Source organism: Crocodylus porosus, unplaced genomic scaffold (genome assembly GCF_001723895.1).
Source record: "Crocodylus porosus isolate Cpor-Errol unplaced genomic scaffold, CroPor_comp1, whole genome shotgun sequence".
Classification (NCBI taxonomy): domain Eukaryota; kingdom Metazoa; phylum Chordata; order Crocodylia; family Crocodylidae; genus Crocodylus; species Crocodylus porosus.
The window spans coordinates 36,439,709-36,461,919 of record NW_017728931.1 but is presented as its reverse complement, the minus strand read 5'-3'; the positions used below and the strand labels follow the sequence as shown (position 1 = coordinate 36,461,919).

The window sequence follows — 22,211 nt, the reverse complement described above, 5'->3', positions numbered from 1 at the left end:
CCCCGAGCACCGCCAGGAGTGACCAGGAACAACGGTCACAAGCTGGCAGAGGGTAGATTTCGGCTAGACATCAGGAGGCGCTACTTCACAGTCAGGGCAGCTAGGATCTGGAACCAACTTCCAAGAGAAGTGGTGCTGGCTCCTACCCTGGGGGTCTTTAACAGGAGGCTAGAGGAACACCTTGCTGGGGTCGTTTGACTCCAGTACTCTTTCCTGCCATGGCAGGGGGTCGGACTCGATGATCTGCTCAGGTTCCTTCTGACCCTAGAAACTATGAAGCTATGAAACTATGAAACTCATCCCCTTAATTATTATGATCAGGCAAAATCTGCCCTCCTTGCAGGAGTAAGTATAATTCAAGCTGTTGTGGGTGCAAGTGCAAGGACAAATTAAATAAATAAATAATAATCTAGAAATGGTCAGAAGTCCTACTCACAGGAGCAGGAAGGTTTTCTGTGCAGCAGGATGGAGACAGGACTAAAAATGCAGTCTCATACAAAGCTCTAGCTTAACATCAATAGGACCTTTGCCCAAATAGGGATGTTAGAACTTGGCCCAAAGGCTGCAGCATCTGCTCCCAGCTGCTCACTTTTGATGTCAAACTGTATAGCAAAGAAAGATGGCAGAGAGTGGAGTGGAGTGGAGTGGATTGGAGTGGAGGTAAATTTAGGTCTAAGAGGGCTAATTGAATAGCATACTCTTGAGTGTGTATACATATGTGTGTGTGTGTGTGTGTGTGTGTCCAGTAGGATTTTTCTGCATACAGCCAGCGTTTATAGTAAATAGCAGGGAAATTTCACTGAATAAAAATTAATGATATATAAATTAGCAATGACCTAATCTGTTTACCATAACAATGACCAGCAGGAGATTACAGAGGATGATGGGGCAGTGGGAAGGAGTAGTTTAAAAACTCATTGCCTCTACTGTTTCAGTCTGGTCTCACTGGAATTAGCTTGGCCAATGTGTTCAACATACCAAAATCATTTCTCTTTTGGGAGTAAAAGGGAAAGCCTCCCACAGAGGAAGGCACTGCGAGTGAGTTACAGAAGCGGAAAGTAATTATCACAGCTGTGCATGTGAATAAGTTGACAGTCTGCCTGTTCCAAGAGCCACAACCGGGTGAGCTTCAGTGCTTTCTTCCCACAGGAATGCACCCCAAATCAAATGGAATAGCTGTCTGCATCTATCCCTGCTTGCTGATACAAACACACCAGTGCATGCAACACTGACTCACGCATGCAGTCTGAGACTTGCACTGTCACATCTGTCCCTGACTTACCCAAGGAGAGATCTTGCGTGACTGATATGTATGGCTTAATGGATTCTGGATTGCGGTTTACATTTCCAGTAATAAATGGAACATTCAGGCCCCTGTCCTCCTGTTGGTGATACAACTCTGATACTATAACACATTTTCATTAGCTCAGTCTGATTAACTGTTATTAACATTTTGGATAGGGGCTTTTCCTATAACCTGCCATTTTGATGGCATTAACTCCATCCTTGTCTGTCTTTTCATTAAGTGTTTGGTGCTGGGGAAGTTCTCATAGGTCTTTTATAAACCCCTACAGTGTACACTCTCTCCTTCTCTCCCCCATATTGATTAGGGATTTACTATGGTAATTCTGTGCAATATGCATAAAAATCCCTTTTGCACAGGCAGGGCTTGAGTCAGAGGGGATTGCCTTGTTTTAGTTTGTTCTTGGAAATAGCAGAAGTGTGCACTGAAGGGGGAGGAGGGAGGGAGACAAGACTTTTTTTTTTTGGCATTTAGTAATGTGGTATAAAATGCACCTTGGATTTTGCTAGGTCCCTTCTCTCTCCCAGCTTCCAGTAGCAATTTATGCTTTGTTTTCCTTTCCCTTTACCCAGAGAGGTCATGCATGCTCTCATCTCTCCCACTGCAGGAGAAGACCAACACCTCAGAGGTCAGGTCTCCTAGCCCCCTTTCCTTCATTATCTACTACTGCTATGTCTTTCCCTTCCCTAGTTTGCTGTTGTTTTGAAACAATACCATTCTCCTCCGGGGAAGACAATAGCTTGAGAAGCACTTAGCTGGATGTGTATAGTTGGTGCTGTTCAGCACTTAGTGGGTGGCCTTTGGCAACCAGGTATCAGAAATGGTGCCAGTGTCCTGAGGCTTCTCTACTTGTTTAAAAAACAAGTAGCCTGTGGCAGAGGCATTCAAGGAGTCACAGTTCAAAGTTACAATCCAAATTTTGCACTGCTTGCAGCATCTTCTTGGTGGTAGAACCACATACAATGTCATGGCTTTATAGTGAGGCACTGCAGCCCCAGTTAGAACAAGGTAGTTGTTGCTTATTAAGAATCCTGTTGCCTCATCCAGCTGGATATCTGCAGTATGTCTGAGAGCACAGAGATGGGCTGATCCCTTGCGATACTGAACAATAATGTCGGTGTAGAAAATTGTGTGTGTGGGGGGGGGGTGGTCAGTCATACATGAGTGTATATAAATGTAGGCACACATTATGCATAGCCATTTAGGGGTGCATATATATTTGCAAATGGAGGGGCAAAGTCCTCTGGATTATGCACAATTCTTATATGAACTGCATATGAAAGCCTACATATAACATATCTATCTATACAAGTGAGCACATTAACTGGTATATGAACTGTATGTTTCATTACAAGGATCATGAGTTTCAGAAACATAGTGAATTGACACAGTACCAGGAGGAAGCATGGAAAGCCCCCTCCCTTCCCCAGTGGTTTAAGAAGATGAACATTTAGCTGACTTTAAAATATGTGGTTACCAGCTCATCAAAGTCAATGCCCATAACCTGATTACATGCTGTTGCTACAACAGTAATTATCAGACTCAGGAAATGCTGAGAGAAATATTGAGATTGCTTCACAGAATGACCCAGAAGAAGTCTGAGCATGTAAAATGTCATTGTGCTATGTGGTATGGATTCTGCCTTCAAAGAAGCTTCCTGTAATAGAAACAGAGGATTGAATCTCAAGCTTCCCAGATTTAGGAATCTGACATGCAGAGCTTTTGATCATATTTAAATACTGCAGGTAGAGGTGTGTGTGTCTGAAGAAGGTGGGGGAATGGGTAGTGCAAGCCATACAATTACATAAGGCCTTCAGCTAGTCAAGTGTCCTGTTGCACACAGGTTATATTTTAGAGTTTATTTTACCATAACATGCGTGTTCAGACTATACTTGTTATAGTGCTTTGTAGGGTCCAAACTTGAGCCTCTCTATAGGGCACCCAAAGGGCAACCACCACTGCTGGGGAGGGGGTGATTTTGAATGCAACAGACTGGTTTGTGTTCATATGACCTGCTTTTCCATTACCAGATGGAATCAGAGCTGTGCAACAGCATATCTTGAATCTTATAGTGCTCATACCTATTGAGGAGTCTTCTTTGGTAATTCTCAGTGAAAGAGAGCCATATGCTTATGAAGTAGGAGGATTTACCCTGCTGCTCCAGTGATATTTCTGTAGAGGTTATTGTGGGCGGTATTTGGAGTTGCCAACATGGAATGCTAGGTAGTCATAGGGTGGTCTCACTATAAGTTCTAAAGGTTGTATCTACGTAAGACTCATAGATTCATTAGGGGGTGGAAGAGACCTTGTGAGATTGAGTCCAGCCTCCCAACCATAGGTAGGAAGTCAGCTGGGATCAAGTGATCCCAGCAAGAAACATATCCAGATGTTTTTTGAAAGAGTCCAAAGTAGGTGCTTTCACCACCTCTGTGGGGAGTCTTCCAGACCCAGGACACTCGCACCATAAAGAACTTTTTTTATTATGTCTAGTCTAAATTGGCCCTCCTGGAGTTTATGGCCATTAGACCTTGTTATCCCTTGGGGAGTTCTGCTGAACAGCTGTTCTTCCAGGTCCTGATTTACATCTCTTATACAGAGTTTTCATAAATTCCTTGTGCACAACCTAAGTTATTAAAGTTTAAAAGTGCACAAAGCCTTTATGAAGACTCTGTATAATTGTTGGCTACTGCCAAGTCTCCCCTGAGCCTTCTCTTTTCCAGACTGAAGAGTCCCAACAGCCTTTCCTTGTGTGGCCTGCCCTCCAGGCCTTGGATCATACAAGTGGCTCTCCTCTGGACTCTGTCAAGCTTTTCCACATCCCTCCTGAAGTGGGGGGGCCAAAACTGGATGCAGTACTCCAGCTGAGGCCTCACCAAGGCCAAGTAAAGTGTGAGGATGACATCCCTGGTTTTGCTTGAGATGCATTGGTAGATGCACAGCAGAGTTTGGTTTGGTTTGCCAGCCACAGCATTATATTGGTGACTCATTCATCTTGTGGTCAGTCAGGACCCCCAAGTCTCTTTCCGTTGTGGTGCTAGTGAGCATGGCACTACCGAGCTTGCAAGTGTGTTGAGGGTTCTTCCTACTGAGATGCAGCACCTTACACTTCTTAACATTGAAGGCCATCTGGTTTTGATCAGCCCACAAGTTGGCCTGTATCCCCAGCCTGTCTTGCGGTGTGACCACTCTCCACAGAGACATTTTACTGCACAGTAGACTAATCTACCATGCAGTAAAGCATCACCATCTACACATGCACGACATTTACTGCACAATAGATTAGTGTACTATGTGTACACTAATTTGCATGCTACCTGCAAATTCAGGTAGTAGATTAACTGTGCAGTAACTAGTACTATGTAGTGCATGTGTAGACTGCTGACTGGGAACAAATTGCTCCCAGTCAGCCCAGACAGCAGGGGGCAGGGAAACTGTCCCTTCACCTAGGCAGCTGCTTCCCAGCCCTGTATCCCAATTAGCAGATTAATGCATGAGGCTGAGAGGCAGCTGACCTGGAAGTGGGACAGCTTCCCCCACCATCCCAGTGGTCAGGGCCTGACTCTGGTACCAGCCCACCTGGAGGAGCCTGGAGCTCCCCGTGGATGCTGTAGGGGGGCACAGCAGGGTTGGTGTAGCCCTGCATTGAACTGATCCTCTTGGGTATGTCCAGATGTGTATGGATATTTGGTTCTCTGGGGACAAGTACCAGCAGTACACCTTGTGCTGCAGCTACTTGTCCCCATGGAACGCTTGTGCCACACATGCTTTGGCATGCGGGAAGTTGCTTTGGACAGAGTATAGGGAGGCTGGAGCTGGCACTGTGCTGGCCTTACCTGGGGGCATCCTAGGGCTGCAGTCACAGCAATTCTGGCTTGTGGAACCTGGCTGGCAGCCGCAGCACAGCTCCGAGCGGCCCAGCTCCGCTTTTCAGCAGCGGAGCGTAGTAAGTAAAATCTTACTATGCAGTATTTTACAGCATGTTAATGGTACGTGTAGATCTGCCCAAAGAAGCCCTTGAATCCAACACTGAGAGTAGTATTAACACAGTAAAAAGCAGTATTTCTACGTTAATTTGAGATAGGAGCATGCCTTGGCTGCCCACAGCAAGCATCTTGCTGTGCCACTACCATCTAATAAATAGGGAGGACATTAGGTGCAATAAATTCATGTCCTCTTTTCATTTCTAAAGGACTTGAAGATCCACATTGAATTTGAGCCAAAATGAAATTGGTGATCTACAGGTGTTGTCTGGTGGGTAATCTGATATTCTCTGTACTCCAGCAGGATTGGAAGTTTGTTCCAGAGGAATCCAGATTTGGATTAGAAAGATAGTATTGCAAGTCAGAATGAAAGTCAATTCAAAGATCTGGATGCACTCTCTAGGGAGGGCACAATCAAAAACTGGCAGAGAAGGAGCCAGAGGTCAGGACCTGGGTGCATTACTTACGTCACATGAAGGATCCAGGCTGGAGAAGCAGAAGAAGGTACATGATAACATGTATTAGTAGAGGTGTGTAAAGGAACAAGGTTGAATAGCAAGGAATGGTGCTGGACAGGGTTCTGATGCACTGATGAACTAGGACTGAAGAGCCAGGAGTAGAAGAGGGCAGGATTCTGGCTTATTGGAAGAGTTGGGTGGGTAACCAGGGCTGAGCTGGCATAGTAAGGTTCTGATGCATTGGCAAAGCTACGTGGAAGCTCTGGTTTAGATCAGCTGAGGTGTTGCAGGTAGCAGAATATTTGCAGAGCTGTAGGATGGAAGTTTGCTGGTGCTCTGCCTGGCCCTAGTCAGTACTATTAGTCTTTCACTTCCCTGAGCACAGAAATTAATACAAAGTATGAAAAAACCCAATAGAAAAGGCTCATTTAGCTTCATATTTATGAATGTAGACAAAAGACAACTTGGTATGAATCTGGAAAAGCAACATCTCAATTTTATCCTGCCCATCAAGATGATGAGTGTGGGTATGGGAAGATTACTAGCTACTGACCCCCCCCGCCCCCAACACACACACTTTATAATGTCCTACCTTTCCAGAGAGCTGCTTTCCACTCATCAGTACACAGCATTCTTTGTTGGCTCAGCTTGTGATTTCTAGTAGTGCTGAATTAGAAAGGGGCTCATCTGCTAACAGATATTCTAGTTAATAATAGCAGGTCCATCCACAAGGATAGTTCTGGCCCATTTTACAAGATTAGGATGGTGGTTGCTGGCACAATGCCTATTCATATACTTTGAAGTGACACAGAACTCACTTAGCCCCAGCCCCTCCACCCATCATTTTTGGCTGACCCTAACTAATAACTACAGTGGTACAGAGACTCTGCATGCCATGGGGAACTGGGGACTGCAGTATCTGTTGTAGAAAGACTTGTTGTCACTCAGTACCACTGTACTGCTGGGTACAAGTTCATTTGTCATTAGGGTGTTTCACTTAGAAAAATCCACTTGGATTTTCTTTACCCAGTTTAATTTTTATTAAGTAACACCAGTTTTAAAGAAGGCTAGATCAAACCATCTTCAAAAACCATCTTTTTGTAGAGTTAAGCCTAGCACAGGTACAAATAAGAACATTATTTGCAAGAGTGTATTTTCTTTTGCCTGTTCCCAGGCTCTTCTAAAGGCTTCATATACAGTTCCCTTGCTTGACTATAAAGTAAACTATGAGTAACTCCACTGAGGTTAGTGCAACTGATTCAATAGGAGTTATTAGTCCCGATTCCATGCAAGTGAAAGGAGGGCAAGACCACTGGATTCCAATGAACCCATGGGCAAGAGATACCGATTTAATTAAGCCTTTTGTTGCAGGATGACCAGTTAATGACAGCAAATAACATTTTAACCTTGGTAGCAAGTATTCTGCACTGATTAAACTAAAAAACAAGCGTGAAGTGATAAGCAAATAGAAAGGTGGCACAGTTATCCATCATTACTGTTGGTAGGTGACACTATTGCCCTGGCATGGTGGCTGGTTCCACCAAGTAGGGTGTAGTTCTAGTGGCGCAATAGTGCTCTATATACAGAGTCATGTTTATTTAGGAGCTCATCTCCATGCCTGTTTTCATTATGAACAAGGTGAAAATGAACTTAAAAAAAAAAAAAAAAAAGAGTTTGCATTTTGGTGCTTCTTTCAGATGAGTACATACTACCATACTTTCTTGCATACCAACATCCTCCCAAATAAAACATGGATAGTTTTGGGAAAGCAAAATTAAGGGGGAGGGGGAAAGAAAATAAAAGATTTTTATAGGTATGGTTGTATCTTGATGGCAGGAGCAGAACAGACTTCAGTGTCAGCAAAAATCTAATTTTAACCCTTGCACAACCACTGATGAATTATCAAAAAAGCTGCTGCCAATTCAGCAGCAGCTCTGAAAGGGTTAAAGTTATACTTCTGATCATGAGGAATGATTTTTGCCCTTCCCTCCCTGGAGCTGGCAGGGAGAAAAGCATGGCAGCCATTATAGTGTTTCCAAACTTCCATTCCTCCAGTCCAGAGCAGAAAAATCAGATTCCCCACTTAATATCTCATGGGGGGTGGGGGGGAATACATGTGGTATGAGAATATATATGGCATTTCCTCTGTACAAAAAACTCTCATTACTTGCTTTTAATTCAAACCATGAAGTCTCTTCCTTTGATCTAAGAGCCTAGTGAGGATATTAGAGAACCTAATTATGATGTCATAAAGTGGACACATAAGCTACTGCATCCACCTCCTCACCATGTGAAGGAATGAGGATTTTCAAATCATGTTCCATAGCAGTTATAGCTTGTGAAATATCATTATCCAGGTTTTTTTAAAAAACCAAGTTAAGGTCCTTGTAGCAGGTTTAGCCAGGCCCAGAAGCAAGCCTCCCCCTTTCCTACCTCAAACTAAACAGAATAACAAACACCCCTCCCACTTTATTCAGGGCAAGGGCTTCATCATAGCGTTTCAGTGTTGCCTTTCTTCTCAGCTTCCCTCCCTCCCCAACATCATCTCTCTGGCAGCTTTTAACTTCCCCCAGGGCCAGCCAATCAACCCTGTTGGCTGACCCAGGGCTCCTAAGCACTGGACTCCAGTCCCTGTGTTATGCACCTTATTACAGTCCTCTAGGTGAGAAGCTAATCCTTCCAATATAACGACAAGCAAGAGGTGGTGCTGGTGGCAAACTCTCCACACGCATGATCCAGGGACTACAGGGCAGACCCTACGTTGAAAGACTGCGGGACCTAAACCTGTTCAGCCTTCACAAGAGAAGGCTGAGTGGGGACCTGGTGACTGTCTATAAACTCACTAGGGAGGACCAGAATGGTTTAGGGGAGATGCTGTTTCCCCTAGCGCCCCCTGGCATGACAAGGAACAATGGACACAAGTTATTAGAGAGTAGGTTTAGATTAGACATCCGCAAGAACTACTTCACAGTCAGGGCGGCTAGGAGCTGGAACCAACTTCCAAGGGAAGTGGTGCTGGCTCCTACTCTGGGGATCTTTAAGAAGAGGCTTGATGCCTACCTGGCTGGACTCATTTGAGTCCAATCTTTTTCTCCTGCCCAGGCGGGGGGTTGGGCTTGAAGCTCTACAAGGTCCCTTCCGACCCGACTTCTATGATTCTATGATTCATTATAATTATTTATTTTTAAAGCAAAGAGACAGATTGTATGCATCCTAAATAAGAAAAGAGAAAATACTTATTCTTTTCTCTTTATATTATTCCTAAATGGCTAGATTGTGGTGCATTGTTTGTGTGAGATAGTCCCACTTAAACAGTGGGCATCCCAGGAGAAGATACTACGATCTAGTCCTGGGATTGGCAGGGGAACCCAGAACTATGTGTATATGTGAGAGACTGTTAGAGCAAACATACACTACTCAGTATGGAACATTTTTTTCAGTATGCTTAAATTAGTCCTCTTCAGTTTGTTCTCTCCTTTAATAGACTGTGTGTCTAGAAAACAGTCTGCAAACCTTTCTAGGGCAAGATAATAAAGAGAACACTGACGCAAGAACTTGTTAAGACAAATGAGTTTCTGTAGAATGATTTATGTTGGTGAATTCATGTAAAGGATTTGGTAATCACTCCAGCCCTGGCACTATCCATTAGCAATTTCTTTCATGAAGTAAGAATAAATAAAGGTTGACTTGATGCTCACCTCTTCCTTGCAGAAGGTTGGGTTAATTAAAACAAACAAAAAACCCCAACAACCCCAAACCTAAACAACAGATAATTGGAGCTGACATGCTAAGATGGTAATTGATATGTATGACCCTGAATCTGCTGCATCTCAGATGAGTGGCCAAAAGGAGTCACAAAACCTCACACAAAGGTTCAGCCTCCTGCCATTCAGGTGTCCAGATGTACTGTTCTTTAGGCAAGATGGCATTATTTCTTTTCAAGTGTGCCAAGCTCTCGGTTGTCAGATACCAGCAGCATGGTTGAATGGCAGCAGTCCTTAAACTTTGCTGCTCCATGGACCCAAGTGCTCTGCAGGTAAGATCATACTTTGGTCTGCCTGTAAAATGCAGCTGCAACTTTTTAATTTCCAAAAGCCAAAAGTAGTGTCTGGGGTATTTGTTGCATGTTGTCCATAAGCCATTGGTTGAGAACCATTGTTTGCACAGGCATCTGGGGGTGATGTGGTAGCTAACATTTTCTTGGGTGTTCTGAGATTACTTGAACCAAGAGGTTCACAGTTGCCATATGGCCTATTCAGTTTTTACTCCACCTATCATTAGAAAAGAATGGAAGGTTATCCCTCTCAGAAGCAAACTCCAGAAAACTTTGAAATTGAAATCCAAATGTCTATATAAAGTTCAGCTTCCTTTGTTGCTTCACTTATTTTCTTTCTCTTTCCATTAACAAGTGTTCTTTGTTAGCTCCGTCACTTGGGTGCTTCTCAGATGTTGCCAAGACAGCCCTAGTTTATTAGTCACCAAGACCAAATATACTGTGTCCAGAGCACATGAAACATCTTCACATCTCAACTCTATTTTGTTCTCTTGCATTCTTTTATATTCCTCTCATCCTCCTTTTTCTCTTACCTCCCTTTTCAGGCCTCCTTTGTTCTGAACCTTATATCCCTCAGCACAGTTTCTGACCAGCAAGGCAGAGGGCTTTATTTTGTCCAAGGCAAAACACACCCTTCAAAAGTAAATGAGAAAGCAATTCCTGTTCTTACTTCAGTGTCATGCTGAAGCCGGTCTTGATTCCCCAGCTACTCCTGGCTAAAGAAGATGGCTTCAGAAGATGGGATGAAGCAGAGATATGTCTCAGTTCCATTCTGCTCCACAAAACTACAACTGTCTTTACCAGCTGCCATAACAAGAATGGAATCACATCTGCTTAAGACCTTGAGGAAATAAAATGCAGCAAAGACTTTTAAAAAAACCCAAAGCAAAACCCCCCAAACCAAACAGCTGTCTATAGTTTAGCTTCCAAATGCATTGTCACTCAAATACATTTGTTCTAAGTGCTCAGTGCTTGCCACTTAGGGTGTCTATACATGTACTCTGACACATTCTAATTAGAGTGCTTCAGCACCACATGTATTCAGTATCCCGTGTTTCAAAATGGTGGAGGGGGTGCCTTAATTAAAACTTCTTGTAAAAGCTTTAGTTAGAGCACCCCCATGACCATTTTGAAATGCAGGATGCGAAATACATATGATACTGTGGTGTTTTAATTAAAGTGGCTGTCTGTGAGCCTCTTCAATTAAAGCTCCTCTCCCCACCAAACCCCAGAGCACTTGTATAGACACTCTTAGACCTAGGTCTCATTCTGACCATCTTGGCCTGTGTCTTCCAAGCCTGTGTAGTTTCTAATGTGGTTTGAGTGAGGATATTGGAAAACCTAATTATGCTGTCATAAGATTGATATATATGCAAGAAAGAAAAACAACAACCAGAGTGATTCAGACACCCACAGTTCCTTCTCCATTCCTCAGTACCACAGTAGCACCTCCTGCCCTCAGCTGCATTTTAGTTTCTAGAAGTTCAGACAGTCTTGTTATAGAAATCCTTCCAGAGATTTTAGATCTCAGATCTAGGTTATCAAGGAGAGGGATACATCAAACTTACCTTCTCTTTTGAAGGCAAAGGAAAGAAAGAGTAATTTTACAGCTACCCTGCTGAAAGTGGGGATGCTAAGAAAGAGCTAAGAGCTAAGAAACCCCTAATCTGAACCTGAGGATTTATTATACCTGCTCCCTCTGGCCAATGCTGGATTTTCTATTAGAACAGTTGGCACAGCCTGGGACTGTATATACGAGTACAGATTTAGCAGCTTCCTGCCTCTCAATGCTTCTGTTATTTAATTTTCCTAAGGAACAAGGCAATAAATCCTTCCCGTTCATATCATGCAGGCATCTTGGCTGGTTGGTTTTTCTGGCAGTGCGTGCTGAGGGCTGCTGACTTGCCTGTCTCCACCTCTCAATTCCATTTTTTCCCCAGTAAAATCAATATTCTTGATATTGATTACAAGGCTATAAATAGAATATTTTTCTTGTAGCCCTTTTCTTTGTGTACATCACCTTATGCAGTGCCCATCATTCATAAATAAATTCACTGAGTACTCCTGTCAGAAGGCAGCAGAGTGTGCTCTGTTCTTAATACATAGTGCCCCTGCCAGATGCCCATTTCAGCCAGTTCTGTAAGACCAGAGACTTGTCTGGCTTGTTGTGAGTTTAGATGTGCTTTGCCCAGGCACTCTTACAGTGTGATACAGTTAAACTGCCATTGGTCACCAGTACTAATAGATCAGATTATCAGAAGGGCCTGTGGCCCTTAGCTGTCATAACCTGCATCAATGCTGAAGTGGAAGTGGCTAACAAAATATATAATCAAGCCACATCCTTAACTCAGGCTTATGAGAGACATTCTTTCTTAATAGAAACAAACCTTTCAGAGTCAAAAGAGTTCAGAGGCTTTGTAGTTGAAAACAATTCCACAGAAATAATGGCCGTGGAGATGGAATTCCCTCTTACCCTTGGGGAAATAAAACTTGCATTCCAAGCCACTTTATTGACAACTTACATTTATAAAACCCTTTTTCATGCTGAAAGTTCCTTGCATGTTTACCACCGAGTCTGAGCCACTCAGCCACCACCAGAACACAGTTACCCCCTGGGGCAGAATACAGCAGGCTCTCTGAGCAGACAATAATACAGAAGAGTCCTTGGGGACCAGCAGATTAACTTCTCTGATTGCACTGCTGCTTCAAGTATTGGGCAGAGAGACTAGGCCAGATCCTCAGCCTCCATTAATTCCATGGAGTCAGATAGGTTTACACCAACTGGGATCTGGCCTGTTATAATTACCCAGGATAGCATTTTCCTTAAAAGCATCTAAACCAGGGGGAGGTTAGTCACAAAAAAACAAAAACAACCCCTCTGCTTCTCCCCCGCAAAAAACAACCCTCCACAAAAAACCCCTTTCAAAGCATCTTTCCTGACTTTTAAGATGCTGATGTTCATTGGCGTCACGTTGTATCTAAAAGCTAGTACTTCCAGCAGATAGTTAGCACTAGTCCAGAGCACTCGCTTCATACAGACTAAGAGGGAAGTGTGCCACCTACTGAAACACCAACTTTGGTTTTCCTTGGAGGGCTAGCTAACTACTAGCCAGGACTGACCCACTGAGCTTATGAGATTTGACAATCACAGCCTAAGGAACCATGGCTGTGGGCCATTAAATGGAGCTAAACAGAGTCTGTTTCATCTCAGTGAAGGAAAACTAATGACTGTAATGCAAACCTGTCACAAGCTGTTTGCTTTGGAGTCACCCTAAATCAAACTGTGTCATGAACATCATCCCCCTTAAAGACAGGAAGCTGCATTAAAAGAGATGGTAATTGACCAGTGCAAGTTGTGAGAATGCTACAGATCCAGTTCATATGTCTACCCCCACCAACTCTTGTTTCCAAAATAACTAGATACACCTGCCTGAAGCAGGATGGATTAGTCTGATTTTGCATCAGCTCTTTTAGATTTTCTTCTTTTATATTCTGATTTTCCATTCAGAATCAGACCTGAGCTGCTCTTCAAAGGACCACAGCACTCCAGGTCTCCATGGCCTCACCATAGGAAATGGAACTATCAAAAGCAAAGAGAGAAAGGACAGTTTGCCCTTTGCATGCTAAGGATAAAAGCTACAACTAAGCCTGGAGAACATACTGCAAAATAAAATGTCTAAAGGGATCAAGCACTCTTGTCCTTTAAGCTAGTTTATGGGATCTAAAAATAATGGAATTGAGTTTCCATCATGCAAGTCTTTAGTGACTGAAGAAATCAGGAATATGTTCCTCATCACCTAAAACATTTGTTTTCTGGCAAGAGAATCTATTTAGAAGTCTGTCACATGTCAAGGAAACCTATTTTCTGAAATATTTGTGCAATCATGAGGAGTCCCAGCTTGACCTTTACTACATCATGTACCTGTGACCCAAGAGCACATAGAAGAATGGAAGGAAAGGCTTATCTATCTAAACATCTGATTTCTAACCTTCATATTCTCTGGAGTCAAGACAAGTTGTGCTTCTGATGCAGAGAGGAGTTTTGTGGTTTACTGCAGGATGGAGAATCTCTCAGATGAGGCCAGATTAATTAGAGAAGCTAGATGTTTTCAGGTGTCAGGACCAGATGAGATGCCCCTGCACGTACTGAAGGAATAAGCTGAAGTAATTTCAGAGTCATTGGTTATCCCCTTTGAGAACTTGTGGAGGCCAGGTGAGGTCCTGGATGTTTGGAAAAGGGCAAACCTAGTGCCTGTGAAAGAAAAGGAGGAGGATGTGGGGAAACTGCAGACCAGTCAGCATGACCTTGATACCTGCAAAGATCATGGAGCAGGTCCTCAAGGAATCTGTTGTGAAGCACCTAGAGGAGAACGAGGTGATCAGGAACAGCCAGCATGGATTCACCAAAAGTAAGTCATGTTATACCTGGCCATTTCCTTCTACGATAAAGTGACAGACTCTGTGGATAGTAGTGGAGAGCAATAGATACAATATACCTTGATTTTAGCAAGGCTTTTGACATGGTGTCCCATGACATTCCTATTAACAAATTAAGGAAATACAGACTGGACCAGTGGTTGTCAACTTTTATAGACTCAAGGAACCCCTTGGAAATTACCAGCCCTTAGTTTTCACTTGTTTTTGGACCACAGAAAAATGGAGAAATTCTTTTTTTTTGCAAATAGCTCAGAAAGAACACAACAGTTCAGAATGTTTTTAAACTTACGGATTCCTACTTGAAGTCTCTGGGTTTCTCTTATGAATCATGCTTGCATACCTCCCAGTGCTAACTCTTGTGTGTGACACCTTGTATCACCCTTGAAAGCATCCTGGTTGAGAATCAGTAGACTAGATGGAAGTACTATACCTTGAATATATAAACATTGGATCATGGAGCTCAGTGAATAGTCATCAATGGTTCAGCATCTAGGTGGGAGGAATATCAAGTAGGGATCCCTCCTTCACTAGTGATTTGGACAGTGGGATTAAATGCATACTTAGCCAATTTGCAGATGACACCAAATGGTTGGGGTTACAGATACTCTGGAGGGTAGAGCTAGGATCCTGAATACCCTGGCTAGACTGGAGAAATGGTCCACAATCAAGTAGATGAGATTCAAACACAGACAAGTGCAAAGTCCTACACTTAGTACAGAATAACTGCAAGCACAAATACAGACTGGGGAATGATTGGCTATGGTGCAGCACCATAGAAAATGATTGGGGAGTGGGTAGAGTAAACTAGGGTGTCAAAATCATCTGGTCCCACAGACTGGATGAGTGCCAAGGAGCTGGGCCCACAGACTGAATAAAGCCCATTGAACCCCCACCCCTGCCTTTGGGATCCAGCATATGTGGCATCTGCTGTAGGTGGTCTGGGACTGTGCTGTATACAGAGGCTGTGCAGGATTGGTTTAAGACTCATGAAGCAGGTAGCACCAGGGCTAGGGGCAGACATTACACATAAACCAGTTTAAGTGATCAGAAACTGGTTTAAACCTGTAATAGAACAGCTGTTCAGTGTACATAAACCAGTTTGAAAATGGCTGAAACCAGTTTGACATAAACCGGGTTGAATGTATTATCAGATTTAACTGATTTGGGTCAAGTTGGTTTATGCAGTGTCTTTGCCAGCCCTCTTCCTGGTTTAAGTTTGAGTCCCTGCCCAGCATCCTGGCATGCTCTCTGGGAGCTGGGCTGGCCCCTCCCCTCTGCTCCCTAGCTGCAGCTCCAGCAGAGACTGCATGTACAGTGGGGTCTGCCTGGCTTCCTTCTGCTCCACACCAGTCCCTGCTCAAGCAGGGATCCCCCTCTCCCCTCTGCTTTACACAGACACATCTCAGCATTAGCTAGCATACCACATGCTGGCTACGGTTCATGCTGCGGGAGATAGGACAAAGGCACACAGGACTGTCAGCTTACGGTTTTTTGGAGCTAATCAACAGGTAGCTGGTAATGTCCCCCTGTTCCTTTGGAAAAGCTGTTTAAGAAGAGCTTGAACTAATGGAGAGAGGCTGTTGTTTTCTTAAATGGGTTGATAAACACTGAGTTAAGGGCAATAAACATTGTGATATCAACTCCCTGCTGGGCTGCTCAGGGGAGGTGGGGGATGACGCCTCCCTAATCAGGGCATACTGCTGGGGCCTGGACACCCCCGCCTCAGCTCAGTAGAAGGGAAGGGAAGAGAGGGATGCTCTAGCGCCCCCCAGCTTCTAGCCTGAACCACTGCAGGCATGTGCCAGCATTTCTTCAGTCCAGAGTGGATGTCTGTACAGTTGCAAACCAGTTTAGCCTAGTCAAGTTAGACTAACATGCAAAGATTGAATCAATTCAGGCTCAGGCTTTTTGAATGTCCGTCCCTAGCCCAAGGCTGGGGTGTACACTACATGCAGCACAGGTCCTGGACTGACTAGATTGGGTGCTGTGCGCAACATGAACAGGAGAAAACCCAAACCAGCTGGAGCAGGTGCTTCATGCAGCATGCGTTGTCGGTTGACCAGAGCCATGCATTGTGTCACCTAGGCCCTACATGCAGGGCTGGTCTGGCATGTACGTCATGCAGTGTGCAGGTCAACTCCAAGGCCCAGGGGCAGCACTAGGGGCTGAATGATGGGGCACTTTAGGTCAGATGCAGCCTGCAGACCATATCTTTGACACCCTTGCAGTAGACCACAAGTTGAATGAGCTAATAATGTACTCTTGTTGCATAAAAAAGGCCAACAGCCTTATTGGGTTGCATTAACAAGAGTGTCACTTGCAAGTCAAGGAAAGAGATTGTTCTGCTCTGGGCAGCGCTGGTGAGGTCTCACCTGGAGTACTTTTTTGGGTCCCACTTTTCAAGAAAGTGAACAGTTTGGAAAGAGATCAGTGCAAAGCAACGTAAGTGATTAGGGATTAAAATAACTAGGGTTATGTATTCTGGAGAAGAGAAGACTGAGGAGGAATTTGATAACAGGCTTAAAATATCCGAAGGAGTATTATTGAGAAGCTGGAGATCAGCTCTTCTCTGTGGCTATGGGGGACAGGGCCAGAAGCAATGGCCTCAAGCTTCAACATGGCAAATTTAGGTTGGAGATTAAGAGATGGAGGGCATATTTGATAACAGTCTTCAAATACCTCAAGATGGATTATAGAGGATGGAGAGAGACTCTCTCTGGCCACAGAAGACAGGACTAGGACCAATGTCCTCAAATCTCAGCAGAAGACATTTCGGTTGGAGATTAAGAAGAATTTGCTTACTGTGAGGGTGGCCAGGCATTGGAACAGGTTACCTAGAGTAGTTGTGAAAACTCCATCCCTGGAAATTTGAAAGACCAGGTTAGACAGATACTTGTGTGGAATGGTTTAATCAGAGGTGATCCCACCCTGTGCAGGGCCCTGGGCTAGATGACCTTGCAAAGTCCCTTCCAGCCTTACTTTCCTATGATCAAAGCTATCCAAAATATCCAGATTTCTAATTTTCATTACAATTAATGGAACCTGAACATTCAAAACCTTCTAGGCAGATTTGCAGTCATAAAATGTACTACAGGATCACTTTTAAAGAGTAAGGGTTTGCCTGGATATTCCTGGCTCAGATTTCTTCTTCCTCCACAGCTGTTTGGAGTGGTAGCTGCCAAAGACCAACCCCCAAGATGGCTATACTTCACTGGTGGGGGAATTATTTCTTTCTTTTTCCTGTCCCTCTCCCTCCAACTTATTAAGTATTTGTGGAGTAAAGGAATTGTAATAAATACAATTTATTATCCCTATTATAAAGCAGCTGTTTTATCCTTCTCACTGCTTTAATTATCAGTAAGCCCACACAGAGCCAAGATCCCCTAAACTTCTCCCTGGGTACCACCCAGCTAAGCTCCTTATACAAAATGAGAGATAAGAGTTTAGCTGCAGAGTTTATCTTGATCCTTTTTACATTGCCAGCAATGAGGCTTCTGACCCTTTTTTTCCTTGTGTGAAAACAATTGCATGTATGACTGCTGTCACTGCTGCCTCCTGGTAAAGGAAATGGTGTTGCTTCCCAGTTCAGTGGGTATGGAATCACCACTGAAGTATCTTCTTCACAGCTCTAGTGCAAAAGCATACATGGGATTACAAACTTGTGTAGGAGCATGTGATGTGATACCAGCTGGCACTTGCTCACTGGTGTCTTTGTATTGTCTTGAGCCATTTTGCAGAGAGAATGTGTCATGTCAAGATACATTTAGCCCAGGCACCTGAGTTTGGTTTGAGCCACTTTTTCAGATGAAAGTGAAAGTATTAGGCCAAATTCCTCCAAATACAGCAATATCAGCAGGATGACTTGATCCAAACAGCCAAAGCAGATACTTGTGACAGTGGGAAAAAGCTGATTCGGTTAAGAAATTCTAGAGAGAAGCAGTCACTCAATAGGGCTCAGGCTGATAAGGAATTCTCCAAACAGTACGAGCACAAGGCTTTGTCATAGTCTCATAGGTACTATATACATTCTTACAACAGCTGTTTGAAAAATGACAATTTTTATTAGCATTTTAAGAAAGCCAACTCTTATGGAAGAGTTTGGCTTGTGATTAAAATGCTGAAGCTTAAGCCAGGCCAACTGCAGATGCTTCCTAAGCCTGACAAAAGGCATTTGTACCCAAAAGCTGCAAAGAAGAATTTTTCCAACTATTTGGAGTCGTCTAATAAACAATATTGGATTTACCCAAAGAACTTTGGCAGCCTATGTCCTTAGACCAAAATGGCTACAACATACACCCCTGAAAGCTTAAACCAAAAACTCCTATGTAAACTGTTTTAGTAGGGGTTTTCTGTTTGTTTCTTTTTTAAAAATGGGGCCAGGGGATAGAAAGGAAACTTTAGAGCAAGATGAACATTTTTTGTTGGTCAGAAAGCTATTTTGTCTGCCGGGGGGCGGGGGTTGGTTGGGAAGGAAAAAGCCCGATACCTTTGGCATGAGCGGTACTATTTAGTACGTTATGGGAGCAGATCCTCAGAAAGCAACTCTACCCCATGCCTTCCCCTCCTCCCCACGTTGGGGGAGAGAGGTGGTGGGGAAATTGCACCAACCACTGAAACTGCCCCAGGACCAGTAACAATTTCTTTTGAAAAAGATTATTTGAAATGTTAATGAGTAGAGAGAGGTAGTTAGCAGGGTTAGTGTGAAGTTTGGCAGAAGGCAGGGAGGGTGATACCTTAGAAATGAATTGTTTCAGAAAGGCATAAACTTTTGTAGCTTCTAGCCTACTTTGTCAGATGATCATGCTAGTCTTTAAAAGGTGCTACCCTGCCCTTTCTTCTGAAACTGAAAGTCCAGCTAGTACAGACACACAGCTTTGTGGCTAACCCTAGCAATAAGGTATATGGTGCTGGCAATGAGAGAGGACTACCAGAGAATCTAGTATTGCTATATTGAACCCTTATAGCTAGCCAATAAACTCAGTTTCACCCACAAATACACAAACACAATTTGGCTGCCTTCTTGTGGGTGGTCCCAAATGAGCCTGGGTCTTTGGGATCCAAAGTTAAATGCCCTCTGATGCTCAAGTACATAGGCAGGGGGAACCTCTTACTTCTTCATTCTGAGACAGAGGACATAAGCCTATCCTACTCTTCTTTTACACTAGGGCATTGAACTCAGGCCAGCGAATAATCCTGGGGCAGGAAGTTCAGGGTTCCAGTTTCCCTGAACATGGTTAGTTCCAATATGTGGGGATGACTTCAGTTTAAGGTAGAGAAAAATAAAAGCGTTTCAAGTGCATGTTGAGACTGTTGATATGATTACTTCTTCCTGAAGTTTGTCTGGTTTAGGTTTCCATTTAGTCAGGTCTTTATTTTATTTTTTCCCCATGCATACTGTAGATATTAGTGACAGTCAGTCAGTGAAAGATATAATTTTCTTGCCTGTTTGGGGTGTGTTGTGACAGGTTTGATTTTTTTTTTTTTTTTTAAATCCAAGCCCGTTGAAATATCTTCTCTCACTGCACTTCCACTGAATTTGAACAAAGGCACAGAAGGAGTAGGAAGTCAATGACTCGCAGAAACATTGCTAGATTGGCAAAATGTATTTGGACTTTGACTAATGAGATTGCCTTACTTCAGTCCCTTTCTTAATGGTTGCTATTTTCTTAATGGTTGCTATTTTCTTGGTTTATAGTTTCTTCTTGCTTTTCTTATGCACGAGTCCCATTCTTCCTGTTCAAGCTTACATAGATAGGTGCTCCATGGTTTTTAGCTACCTGGCACTATATTTTCTAGCTCTGGAATGGGTATATTGCACTGAGGAAGAGGGCAAGATCTTCAAAAAGAAGATACTATTCCTAATACTGAATTAGTGACAATCTTCCAATAATGAGATCACACTTTCCTTTAAAGGCAGAAGTGCAATAGTTCTGCCAAAACCTGGCACTGAACCCAACACCTTTATATCTTCAGTCTAACATGCTCCCAAGTGAGCCATTTCAGGAAACTTATTTAAGAGTGTGACAAATAAGCAGCTCTCCTTGTATTTGTGGGGATTTATAATCATCTGAAATAATGCCCTGTGAAGAGACAGTGGCCACAGGGCTAAAGTAAAGCATTCTAACCTTACAGCTATTAACAGTAATTGAAAAGTACAGGTCAGATGGATTCCTATTCCTTTACTTTGTCAGTGATGCAAGCCATTTCAGTCCAGCTCACTGCGTTATCTTCAGCACTCAGAACTAGAGGGCTTCTTCTCTGTCTGGAGGGACTTGTGCTACTTGGTTGTAAAGCTCGTTCTCTGGTGAAGAGGTCTCCTATGTGTTTTGGCTTCATTTCATATAGTGTTGAAGGTGCATAACAGATGAAGAACTAGTGAACAAATTCATGTATCTTTTACAGGATTCCAGATATAAGAGATTGTACCAGACTTTAGGGCTACAACCTATGAAGGTCTACTGCAGTCCTCCCACCTGCTCCAGAAATGCACCGACAGTGCTACTCCAAGGCATACCTTCCATGGTTACTCAAGACATCAGTGTCTAGTATGCTAGAGATCAGCTGCTGGGGACAGCTCTGGAGCAGGTTCACTGCTCCATTTCCAGGTTGAGCATGAAAAGGTGAGCAGACCATGTTCAGGAACACTCCAGCTGGGCCATACCTTTAGTGTCCAGGTATTACTACGGTGTTTAATAGGAGTTCTCCATCTGAGAGAGGCTGGTGTTTACAGAGGCTAGAGTCCTGCACCAACACCACCACCCCCCCCGGCTTATCTGCAGGATCAGATGGTGACTACTAGTTATACCTGTAGTTTTGTGCCACTATTAAGACATCATACTGGTTCTGTCAGCAAGGGTTGCTGTGTATCCCTACAGCCTGAAATACAGGTCAGCAAGAGAAGAGTAGCATGGATTGGTGAAGGAATCAATGTATTTGGCCTTGTTCTGTTAACAGGGGAGGGAGAGGCCAATCTCTGTCAGGCTCCTGAAGTCTGCTTAGGGCATGAGCATGCCTTTGCAGGGCAGATGAGATGAGAAGACCCAGGTGACTTGCATTGTTAGGAGTATGCCATCTACACACACTTTTCCCACAATCAGGGGATGTTGAGCTAAAGTGGAAAGCTTCATGCTTCAGCGGGGGTGGTAGTATTTAAGAGACAGGCTTATTTCCTTCCTCTCACTCTTTCAGACTTATTGGCTTCTGTGCTTGTTTCTTCCTTCCATATGGATTAGGAATGTATGCTATTCACAATTTTGCATTTTTCACAGAAACTGCAAAAAAAGTAGTTTCTGTAAATATGGGGATCCCATGATTTTGGCACAGAATTGCCAGGGGATGGCGGGGGAAGAGAGAAAGACTTACTAAAAATTAAATTAAATGCTGGCTGATCCTCAGGACCACTGTGGCCCAGCCTTGCAGACCACCGTGGCGGAGAGGAGAAGAGAAGCAGCCAACAGCATGGAGGGGAACAGCAAAGATGGTAGCTGCTTCCCCTGTTGATTGGCTGAAAAGGCTGCCTGTCATGTGGTCCTACCCCTCTGCCAGTCAGTGACAAGGGGTGGGGCCCCTCAGTCAATTACTGGCAGGGGGGCACTGTGAAAAGACCAGAATGTTGCTGTGTGCTGCAAGGGGCTTGCAATTTTTCTTTTATCGCAGGGTGATTTAGGTAGATCGTCACACACGATAATTAATCCTTTTGGCTCCTGTTCAACAGAATTAAGCATCCACTCAATCCTCCGTCACTCATGAATAGATAAGGAACCAGGTCTATTGCTTAGAGAAGGGGACTGAGGAGTGGGGAGTAGAGGGCTCTACTATACAAACTCTCACTAGTGTAACCCTAGGTAAGCTGTATGACCTCTTTATCTTACCTTCCCCATCTGCAACCTGATCTTATACTACTGTTGCTTTCCTTCTGAAAGGATGGCAGAAGGCTTCATTCACTGGGTGTTTGTGAAGAGCTGTACAACAACAGCTCT

At 43.7% G+C, this 22,211-nt stretch overlaps 1 protein-coding gene across 1 annotated transcript in view; it reads left to right on the top strand.

The window, feature by feature from the left end:
- Positions 1-22,211, top strand: part of IQSEC3 (IQ motif and Sec7 domain 3) — a 147,588-nt gene that overhangs the window by 13,785 nt on the left and 111,592 nt on the right. The gene's annotated exons all lie outside the window — the stretch shown is intronic.